The sequence below is a fragment of the Symphalangus syndactylus genome, chromosome 1 (genome assembly GCF_028878055.3).
Source record: "Symphalangus syndactylus isolate Jambi chromosome 1, NHGRI_mSymSyn1-v2.1_pri, whole genome shotgun sequence".
NCBI classification, from domain to species: Eukaryota; Metazoa; Chordata; class Mammalia; order Primates; family Hylobatidae; genus Symphalangus; species Symphalangus syndactylus.
Window position 1 is genome coordinate 60,740,137 of NC_072423.2, and position 11,494 is coordinate 60,751,630.

The 11,494-nt window shown below is 39.8% G+C and overlaps 1 long non-coding RNA gene across 1 annotated transcript; it reads left to right on the top strand.

Annotated features, from left to right (window-relative positions):
* Positions 1-691: 691 nt before the first annotated feature.
* Positions 692-7,317, top strand: LOC129489642 (uncharacterized). Its single transcript, XR_008660057.2, has 3 exons — positions 692-929; positions 5,451-5,513; positions 7,281-7,317. It is a non-coding gene; the product is annotated as an uncharacterized lncRNA (long non-coding RNA).
* Positions 7,318-11,494: the final 4,177 nt, after the last annotated feature.

An 11,494-nucleotide genomic window follows, 5' to 3' on the forward strand; every position in this document is an offset into this window, starting at 1 on the left:
CATTCCATATATAACACCACCTAACAAATTATTAAAACTTTGCAGCTTACAATATAGTCATTTATTATCTCAGTCTTTTTTTTTCTTTTTATTAAGATGGGATCTCTGTCACCCGGGCTGGAGTGCAGTGGCATGATCTTGGCTCACTGTAGCTTCTGCCTCCCAGGCTCAAATGAGTCTCCCACCTCAGCATCCCAAGGAGCTGGGAGTACAGGCACATGCTACCACACCTGGCTAATATCTCAGTTTTTTAAGTAAGAAGTATAGGCAGGCTTGGCTGGATTATCTGTTATGGCCTGAAAAGGCTGAAGTCACAGTGTTGTCCAGGTTCTCATCTAGAGGTTCTGGGGAAGAATCTACCTCCAAGTGCATTCATGTTGTTTGGTGAATTCAGATCCTTGTGGTTGTAGGACTGTAGGACCAAAGGCCTCACTTTCTTTCTGGCTGTTGCTTGAGAGCTTTCCTCAGCTCCTAAAGAGCCTTGGCATGTGATCCCCTCTGTATTCAAAGCCAGCAGTCACTCTTGTACTTCAAATCTCTTACTTCCTTTTCTGCTACCAGGCAGAGAAAACTCTTTGCTTTTAAAGGTCTTGTGTCATTAGATAAGACCCACCCCAGTAATCTCCCTTTTGCTACATAAGGTAACATAATCAAGGGAATAATGGCTTCTCATTTTCACAGATTTCCACCACCCCTCAAAAGGGAGGTGCCAAGGCTGAAAGTCAGTTGAGTTCATTCTTAGAATTCTGCCTACCACACCTGCACAGAAGAAATTCCACTTGTGATGACAGCTTCAGCCCATGCCCATGGAGTTCCATCTTGCCTGTCGTCTTCCCTTCCTGCCTCCCAGTTGGTGAGAACTTTGTCCTGTGCCCACGATCTTCACTTCCTCACTGTTTTTGGACTTGGACATCAGCTCCTAAATTTGTGTAAGTCAATTTATTGTACAAAATCTCTTAATATATAGGTATATAAGATATATATAATCTATACATGTATATTAAGATATATAATAGATAAACTTCTGCATGTTTGGAGGACAAGAAGAATGGCATAAAGAGGTGGCATATAAAGGGGTGTTCACAGTTTTAGACATTTCTATAGTACTTAACGTTTTTGTGGGAGTGTATTCATGTAGTTGTGTAATTAAATACATATGTGAATATTTCTATATACATATCCTGTTGGTAATACTTACCTGGTTGAATCCTAACTATACCACATCGCCTTTTAATTGCCATTAAATGTAATAGCAAAAACTGCAATTACTTTTGCACCAACCTAATGACTTTGATGACTACATGAGTTAATATATGGACATATTTTAGAAAAGTCCCGGACTCATGGGGGTTTCTGATTAGTTCTATATAAGTATTGGTTGACATTATCATAATTATTGTCCCTCAAATATGTTTTTAAGATGTATCCATTTTGTCTCATGTGCATCAAGATGGTAGCTTCCACCTGATGCATAGTATTCCGGAACGTATATCCTCCGCAATGTGTTTCTTCGTTCCTTTAGTGAAGGATGCTCCCATTGTCTCTAAGGCCCCGCTGCTACTCACCTCCATGTGCGTGTTTCTCGAGCTTGCAATGTTTGCTGGGCATTTTGGGGTTTCCCTCAGGCATGTGTCCATTAGCAGTCAGCCAGAGATGTGTGGAGCTTTCATTACCCCTGCCCTTCTAAGGTTCTCTCACTTCCAGTATTGCCTTGTTTTAGCTGCTCTGTCTCCCATCCTGAGCCCAGATCCCTCTGGGAGGTGGAGCTGAGGGTTTTGTCACCTGAGCTTAGAATGCTCTCAGGAAAGAAAGCCACAGAGTCACTTAATTTACCCAAGTGGTAGTTTTATTTCTTTTCTTTTTTTCCTTTTTCTTTTTTCATGTTTTGAGATGGTGTTTCACTCTGTTGCTCAGGCTGGAGTGCAGTGGCACCATCTGGGCTCACTGCAACCTCTGCCTCTTGGGTTCAAGTGATTCTCTTGCTTCAGCCTTCCTAGTAGCTGAGATTACTCATGTGTACCACTACATCCAGATACTTTTTGTATTTTTAGTAGAGATGGGGTTTCATCATGTTGGCCTGGCTGGTTTTGAACTCCCGACGTCAGGTGATCTGCCCTCCTCGGCCTGCCAAAGTGCTGAGATTACAGGTGTGAGCCATTGTGCCTGGCCTGACTGGTAGTTTTCATGAGTAAATACTTATCCAGATGTTATCTACTTTTAGTCATTTTCCAGTGACCTGAAATTGATTATTTTTAAAAAAAACATGGTTGTCCAGTCTTATATTTATTTCTGTGGAGGGCACTCTCTTAATCTCCTCACAACACTGTTACTGGAAGATAAGTTTTGGAACATTTGTCCCTGGAACCCCGTCTCTGTGCCGTAAAACAGCACAGAGGCCATATGGAGAGGCCATGTGCAGGTTCTCTGGCCAACAGCCCAGCTGAGATCCCAGATGACAAGCAGCTTCCACCTGCCTTTAGATGATCCCAGCCCCAGCTGTTGAGTCACCCCCATGTGTGAACCTTCCCAGCTGAGGCTCCAGGCATTGTGGAGCAGAGAGAAGCCACCACTGCTGTACCCTTCTCAAACCCCTGACCCACAGAACCAGGAATATGATAAAATTCTTTTTAAAATGCCCCTACGTTTGAGGTAATTTATTATGCAGTAACAAATAATTTGAGGAGCTTTGGAGTATGACAAGTGGAATAATTTCCCTAAAGTGATGGGTGCCTGAGTATAGAACTGCAGCTTCCATTTCTAACATCATTTAGTAAGGAAATCAATTCCATTTACAGGTTTCAACTTTTAGCATTGTGTTCTGATACAGAACCTACCTGTTTGCTTGCTTTGTAGAGCTATTGCACTCTGAATGTTTGATTCATAACATAAATCCTAGTCATTCTCTATACTGCTGAACACTCCAAGGGAAGAAAAGATGTTTTTAATTGTTTATAAAAAACATTCTACTTCTCTGGAAATGATTACTCCAAAATTCAAGTCTAATTTTGCCCCCATAAAATATGTTGTAGTGGGAGAAGTACTGGGCGGGGCAGTCAGAAAACCTGGATTGGAGCCTGGGTTCATGAAACAGGACCTGTCATATAAATTCTACAAACCTTAGTATTGTCTTAAAAAACAAAGCTTTTATAAGTGAGAGATGAACAATGAGAACACATGGACACCAGGAGGGGAACAACACACACCAGGGCCTGTTGGCCGGTGGGGGGCTAGGGGAGGGAGAGCATTAGGAGAAATACCTAATGTAGGTGACGGGTTGTTGGGTGCAGCAAACCACCATGGCACGTGTATACCTATGTAACAAACCTGCACGTTCTGCACATGTACCCCAGAACTTAATGTATATATTAAAAAAGCAATCTTTTTATGAAAAACTAAACAAGAGGACATGGAATGCACTTTTCTAAAATAGCTATTTTTTCTTTCACTGCATCTTTTTATCATTATTAAAAATTATGTTTGCATTAATAAATATTACCAAACTGATAATTAAAAAACAAAGATTTTTTGGCTAGACAGTTTTAAGGACCCTTCCTGTGCTAACATTTATGATTAGTTCCAAAGGCCTGGCAACTCCTTAAACATTCCTGCCTTTGTGAACAGAATTTGGCACTATCTTTTAAAATTTAATATTTGCACATTCTTCATCTCAGCAGTTTCATTTTTGGATATCTAGCCAACAGATGTACTTGCATAAGTATATCAAGATAGTTCAAGGTGTTCATTACTGTATTGTGTATAATGGGAAAATATTAGAAACAACCTTAAACCAATAGGGAAATGACCGAATAAACCATGATACATCTTATTGTTCAATGCTGTGCAACAGATAAAAAAGAATGAAAGAGGCCTATAGGCAGCGATATAGAAATATGGTCAATACATAATGTTACTCAAAACAGAAAGTTTCAGAGCAAGCATTTGGGAAGATCATGTTTTTGTAAAGTGAAACAAACCCAAGCTATTTATTTATGCATATACACAGGACTGCGAGGAAAGACAACAAATATCTTGAGTTGTTTTCTGCCTGTGGTCATTCTAAGTGACATGAAATGGCTCTCATTAGTAAGGATGTCCAGTTTTATATTCATTTCTGTGGAGAGAATTCTCTGGACCTCCTCACACTTGGTGGGGGGAGAAAGATGGAGGTGGGGTATAAAAGGGTGTTCACGGATTAGACATTTCTGTGTGGCTTAAATTTTTTATGGAAGTGTATTCATATCCTTATGTAATTAAATACATATAGAAAAATTTATCCTCTGTTGTGAATTTCATTGCTACTTTCTGAAGCCAAAGTTTTGGTTCAGAGAAAAGAATTTCTAAATGTCCATGAGGTTCCTATTTGCCTGGGAGAAAAAAAACAAAACAGGAGCAGCTGCCAGGGTTGAGAGCATGTTGCCAGTTGAGCAAAACAGCAGGGGGACCTGCTGGTCACCAGATTTGTCCACCCCCGTGCAGGTGCCACTGCTGTTAATAAGAATTACTACTTACTTAAAAAAAGTTGGGAGATGAAGGACTAATACAGACTATCTGTTGGCAATAAAATGGGAATATATATGACCCAGTTATTTAGATAAAACATAGTTCTGTATTCCTTTGACTACGACTTTTGTTGTTAGCTTTAAATGTAGAGAACTTAAACATTGCTGTGTAGAAAGAAAGAGTGATCCCAGAGAAGCTCCTGTTTGGTGTTTAATTAAACTATAATATGTGGTGAAATAAATTAAGCATCAGTGAAATTACAAGTAACACTGAGTGTGGACTGGGATGTTTTAAGATGATGCATTCGTAACAGTATTTCATCTAGACAAACTGAAAATGTCCCAACCTCACCATTTTTAATCCTTTCTTGAAAGCACTCTTGTGCAAGTTATCTTTGTCGAAGAAATGTGGTTGAAGGTGGAGAGCATTTAATTAAGACTTATAGAAGCTAAAGGTGGTAACAAAAGAAAATAAAAAAACTCACTTTACAATTGGTTTCTGAATGTATATTTTAAAAAGTATATTTTGATATCTTTCCTTTGTGTTTCATAGTCAACAAAAATATGTGGTCACATTAATATAGTTATGATGACAACATCTTGACCTATTTTTCTATCCACCTATTAAAATAAACCATCGTACAGTATTTCTATCAATGCTAAAATCTAGATATTTACCACTGGTGCCCACTAGGGGTCATGCTACCTACACGGGGGAAGTACCGATTGTAGTACGGGCGTTGCTGTGTTGGCTGGATGCAGAAAGGATTCCTTTGAATGATTTTTGTTCACGTTACTGTATAGAGGAAGACAGTAGCATTGCTTTTCCTCAATCAGTGCTCAGGGTTTCTGTCCTCTAAATATGGGAAATTATTTGAGGATTCATGAAAATAAATTTGAGAAAAAGCACAGGGGAAAGAGGCTTTTGTTTTGTTTTGTTTGTTTTGTTAGGTGGCAGAAAGACAACAGAGTCTTGCCTGAGAGTGAATATTCAATACACCAGGGGACATAAAGGTGAGACAACTCAGTAGTTAAGATCACTTAACAGAGGTGGGAGGATCGCTTGAGCCTGGAATTGAAATCAGCTTTGGCAACAAGGTGATGCTCTGTCTGTACAAAACGATAAAAGAAAATGAGCTGGGCATGGTGGCACATGCCTGTGATCCCAGCTACTTGGGAGGCTGAGGTGGGTGAGGTGGGAGGATCGCTTGAGCCCAGCAAGTCAAGGCTGCAGTGAGCCGAGATTGTGCCACTGCACTCCAGCCTGGTCAAGGGAGTGTGACTGTCTCAAAGAATTGAAAAAAAAAAAAAAAGTCTCTCCAGGGTCTGACACTGAATCACAGTTCAAAAAATGGAAGCTACTGTTGTTACCAAAATAGTTGCCTTCATTTTCGAACTTACAATAGCCAAATTTCTTGTTAGTTAGTTTCTTTTCTGTGTCCTCAAGATGAGCAATTAGAAAGAGAAATTTATCTTTGTTTCCTTTTCTTTTAAAAATTTTCCCTCTGAAAGAATGTGCATTAATTTAACACAAATTTGAGCAAGAAATTTACTATACAGGGGCGAGGGGGGTGGGGAAAGTGAATAAGATGGCTTCTTTTCTCATCTCAAAACAACAACAAAACAAACTCCCCATCCAGTAAGGGAGAAAAGAAATGTTCACAAAGTACCACAGTTAATATTCTAGAAGCTGTATAAACACGAGTAATGATAAATAGGGTGGATTGGTGGAAACTGTGTGCTTTTAAGTCTGACAGGCAAAGATTTCATTCAAAAAGTTCTCTGAGCCTCAGGTTCAGTATCTGCTAAGAACAGTAATACCTGCCTTGCAGGATTGTTGAGAATTAAATGAGATAGTTGTAAAGCCCCTAATAGGGCTGTAGTTTGTTGCCTTTCTTTGTCTCTATGTCAAGGTTTTTCTCTGACCTTCCTCAAAGAGGAGAAAATGTGTTTGAGGAAGATGTTTCTCTTCCAGTGGGAGTTCAGAAAGAAAATTCCAGGTTAGGGAATCAGGGAATGCTTCACTGAAAAGGTGCATTTGAATTGCATCTTAATGTTTGTGTAGGATTTTAAAATGAAGAGTTAGAAGGAAGGACATTCTATGTGGTGCATATGGCTTGCATGTAAAGACTTGGAGGCACCCTGGTTTCTTTTGGAGCCCTGAGTAATTCAGCTTGACAAGAATTATGATACATATAGGGAAAGAGTTGGATGAAGTTGGATTGGAATTTAGGGACATATCAAGAAAAGGCTTAAATGCCAGGCTGAAGAGTTTGGCCTTTTGGAGGAGGAAAGAGAGCAGCTGGACATCAACTTTAAAAAACAGAGATATGGGGCCAGGCACAGTGGCTCATGCCTGTAATCCCAGCACTTTGGGAGGCCAAGGCAGGTGGATCACCTGAGGTCAGGGATTCGAGACTAGCCTGGCCAATATGGTGAAACTCTGTCTGTACTAAAAATACAAAAATTAGCTGGTCGTGGTGCCAGGCACCTGTAATCCCAGCTACTCAGGAGGCAGAGGCAGGAGGATCACTTGAAACTGGGAGGTGGAGGTTGCAGTGAGATGAGAGAGCGCCATTACACTCCAGCCTGGGCAATGAGAGAGAAACTCTGTCATAAACAAACAAACAAACAAAACGAAGAAAACAGAGATATGGGATTTTAAAAGAACATTCTTTCCCCTGCTTTTGGGATGAGGCTGGGAATAAACTTACTCCTGAGCAGGCATTTATAACATATATTTAACTTTCATATATATATTTATATATATTTCCCTTTTAGTTGCAGAGAGCATCTTTCAACTGAATCTAGCATGGGCTGGCACTACAGGGCTCCCAGGAACCAGACTCTACTACCTACATACAGCTCATATGCCACCATGTTTCCTTCCTCCAGCAAAGATGTTCGGTTCTAGGAAATCAGGAATGTCAGAGGTGACTCTAATAAAAACAGCAGGCTGTTTTGCCTCCGCATGTTTTGAAACTAATCAGCTACTTTGTCCCTTGGCAGGTGTAACTATAGTTATAGATCCTTACTGTGATACAATGTTCCTTACACTAACACACCATGAATTATCATTCCTTTTCATTATATCAGATGAGATCAGGTTAAAATGACATTTCGAGCAAGGACAAAAAATCACAGAAAACGCCCCTTAAGTTGTTCTGCCATGAGAGGGGACCTTCCTATTCATGTGGTTTGAGGATGAATTTCAAAATCCCATTTGTCCTTTGTAGGGACATGGATGAAACTGGAAAACATCATTCTTAGTAAACTATCGCAAGGACAAAAAACCAAACACCGCATGTTCTCACTCATAGGTGGGAATTGAACAAGGAGAACTCATGGACACAGGAAGGGGAACATCACACTCCGGGGACTGTTGTGGGGTGGGGGGAGGGGGGAGGGACAGCATTAGGAGATACACCTAATGCTAAATGACGAGTTAATGGGTGCAGGAAATCAACATGGCACATGGATACATATGTAACAAACCTGCACATTGTGCACATGTACCCTAAAACCCTAAAGTATAATAAAAAAATAATAATAATAAAAAAAAAGAAAAAAAAAAACAAAATCCCATTTGTGCTTATTCTGCTCTGCACTTTATTCTGGAGACAAAGGAGAGTGAAATTCTTGGAAAAAACTTTTTGAAATCCCACTACGGGTAGCTGGTGGATCACAGTGCTAGAAATACCAACAAAAGTAATATGTTGATTCATAATGATTTATTCTCTGTAGTTTTGGGGCCTATTCTATCATCTTAACCCCCAAGAAAGGAACAGAAGTTAGTTATAAGTAGGAGAAATTCCCATACTCATTACTTCTGCCCACAGCGTTCAGCTGTGTGTATCAGGACAACTTTGCTAGGTGAAGCCGTGCAATCAAACAGGAATACAGTATTGGAGGGAGTTAAGGGAGGAGACCAGGTAAAAATAAAGCTTTAAAAAGAAACACCAAATATTGAATGCCTACTTTCAAACTATTAGGGCTTTCTTTTTGAAAAAATGTCCGTGTTTTTGAAAAACAGTATGTATCTGTGTTCATGAGTGTGTATTCCTCAAGGTAAATGAATATCACTGTAGACGGATGGATTCTTACTTTATAACCCCTAGTGAATATTAGTCAGACAGGCTGTATTCAATTGAAACAGTATGAACACAGTATTGTGGTTGGGGTTGATTTATAGGAAGGTAAAGGTGGTTGATGGGCTTGTAAGGTCCATTAATGTGTGAGACCTCTAGCTGGAAATCAGGAGATATTTGGAATGGAGAATATTGTGATTCTGTTGGCAGGCGACAATATTTAAGTGTTGTTACAGTTTACAAACTCCTTTCATTTATATTATCTTAACAGCTGTACCCCTTATTGTAGCACACTCAGGCAGAAAAAAATATGTTAAGGTTCCTTGCAAAGAACCCTACTAACCTGATGGCCCACTTGGGTCCCAGACCAATCTTTAACAGTAGCTGAAGGAGTCCTCTAACTTTGAAAAAGAGTAAAAGGGTTTGTTGAGACTGGCAGAACCCATCCTCTGGAGTGCATAATTTAGAGTTTACCAGTTAATTTAAAATTAAGTTCATGTACCAAAAATGACAATTGAGATAAAGTGGCTATGGGATCAACTCCAATCCCTCTTCACCAGAGAACTGGTAAAACCCCTCGCAGCTTGAGCTCTGGCCAGATTCTTCCCTTTCATTGACTTGTCTCTGCAGCAGTTGCTGATCCTTTGTGTCTACTATTATGTCCTTCATCCTAAGTAAATCACTCACTTTGGGGAGGGAAGATACAAACAAGGATTATAGAGAACTCAGATTTTCTGATAGAAATTACTCAAAGTTCAGACCAAGTTCAGGGTCTTCATAGTTATATAATTAGGGTTCTAGTGCCTGCTCTTTCTTTTTTTTTCATTTATTTATTTATTTATTATTATTATTATTATACTTTAAGTTTTAGGGTACATGTGCACAATGTGCAGGTTTGTTACATATGTATCCATGTGCCATGCTGGTGTGCTGCACCCATTAACTCGTCATTTGGCATTAGGTATCTCTCCTAATGCTGTCCCTCCCCCCTCCCCCCACCCTACAACAGTCCCTGGAGTGTGATGTTCCCCTTCCTGTGTCCATGAGTTCTCATTGTTCAATTCCCACCTATGAGTGAGAACATGCGGTGTTTGGTTTTTAGTCCTTGTGATAGTTTACTGAGAATGATGGTTTCCAGTTTCATCCATGTCCCTACAAAGGACATGAACTCATCATTTTTTATGGCTGCATAGTATTCCATGGTGTATATGTGCCACATTTTCTTAATCCAGTCTATCGTTGTTGGACATTTGGGTTGGTTCCAAGTCTTTGCTATTGTGAATAGTGCCGCAATAAACATACGTGTGCATGTGTCTTTATAGCAGCATGATTTATAGTCCTTTGGGTATATACCCAGTAATGGGATTACTGGGTCAAATGGTATTTCTAGTTCTAGATTAGTGCCTGCTGTTTCTAATTGACAGGAACATTGATTTATGCAAGGCTACAAGGAAATTCATGGACTCTGTTAACCAGAAATCTGGCAATCCAGGCTTCACCTCCTCTTTCCCCACCGACTTGATTGAAACTATTTTTCAACTGGCCTCCATTGTACTCCAAATCACCAAAAGCTAGGAGAATGAATTTTGTGGGAATATTAACAAGCTGGTCTAAAGTCGTAGCATTCTGCAACATCATTTCTACTAGCCTAATCCTGAGAACGTCCAGAAAATACAATAATCCTATTTTGTTTCCCTACAAAAATAGTCTATGTGTGCTAGGCCCATGGTTCACACTAGGAGGTAACTGAATTCTGCTGTAGTCCATCAACTGAAAAGCCTGTGCCTGCTACTGTCTACAGTGAATTTTGTTTGAATTGAGAGAGACTCTGCCCGGGTTGGCACTTGACATTGAATAAAAATTTTAACAATTGTCTTGAGCTTTATGAGTTTAAGGAACTTGTTTTAATAATCTGATTTTTAGCAGAGGAGAGCGTTAGATCATCTAGTCTTAGGTGTTTTTGAAATGTAAAAGTGCAGAGACAAATCGTATTTGTTTTTGAGAGTTAAATGCATTATTGAGAATATGAATGTTTCCGGACTCCAGTGGGTTTACTTTCTTTCTTGGGCAATAGACTAATCCTCCAACTCCACTAACTATTTGCTAGAGAAAAACTAATTTCACTTCTGTCAATAGAGTTCTTGGACAAATTTGATTTTCTCTTGATGAAAATAAATATTCGGCCAGGCATGGCGTCTCACACATGTAAGCTCAGCATATTGGGAGGCTTAGGTCGGTGGATCGCTTGAAGCCAGGAGTTTGAGACCAGCCTGGGCAACATGGTGAAACCTCATCTCTACTAAAAATACAAAAATTAGCCGGGTGTGGTGGTGGGTGCCTGTAGTCCCAGCTACGTGGGAGGCTGAGGTATAAGAACTGCTGGAACCTGGGAAGCGGAGGTTGCAGTGAGTTGAGATCATGCCCCTGTACTCCAGCCTGTGCAATAGAGCAAGACTCTGTCTCAAAAAAAAAAATTATTTCTGTTTGTGCCTCCTTTTCTCTGTGAAGACAGAGTAGAGTCTCATATTCTGTCACCCAGCTCATGATTAGGCTACCTTTGTCCACAAGGAACCTGGAAACTCCAGGTGGGCTTGGGCTGACCTTTGAGTACTGTGATACCACTGATGGGTTTAGAGTAGGTATTTCCAAGGTCTTATATTTAGTGGGTAAGATATTTTTAAAATTGTGGATATATAGTAGGTGTATGTATTTATAGGGTACATGAGATATTTTGATACAGGTATATAATGCATAATAATCACATCAGGGTAAATAGGGTATCCATCACCTCAAACATTTATCCTTTCTTTGTGTTATAAACAATCCAATTATACTCTTTTAGTTGTTTTAAATTATACAACAAATTGTTGTTGACTGTACTCACCCTGTTGTGCTATGAAATGGTAG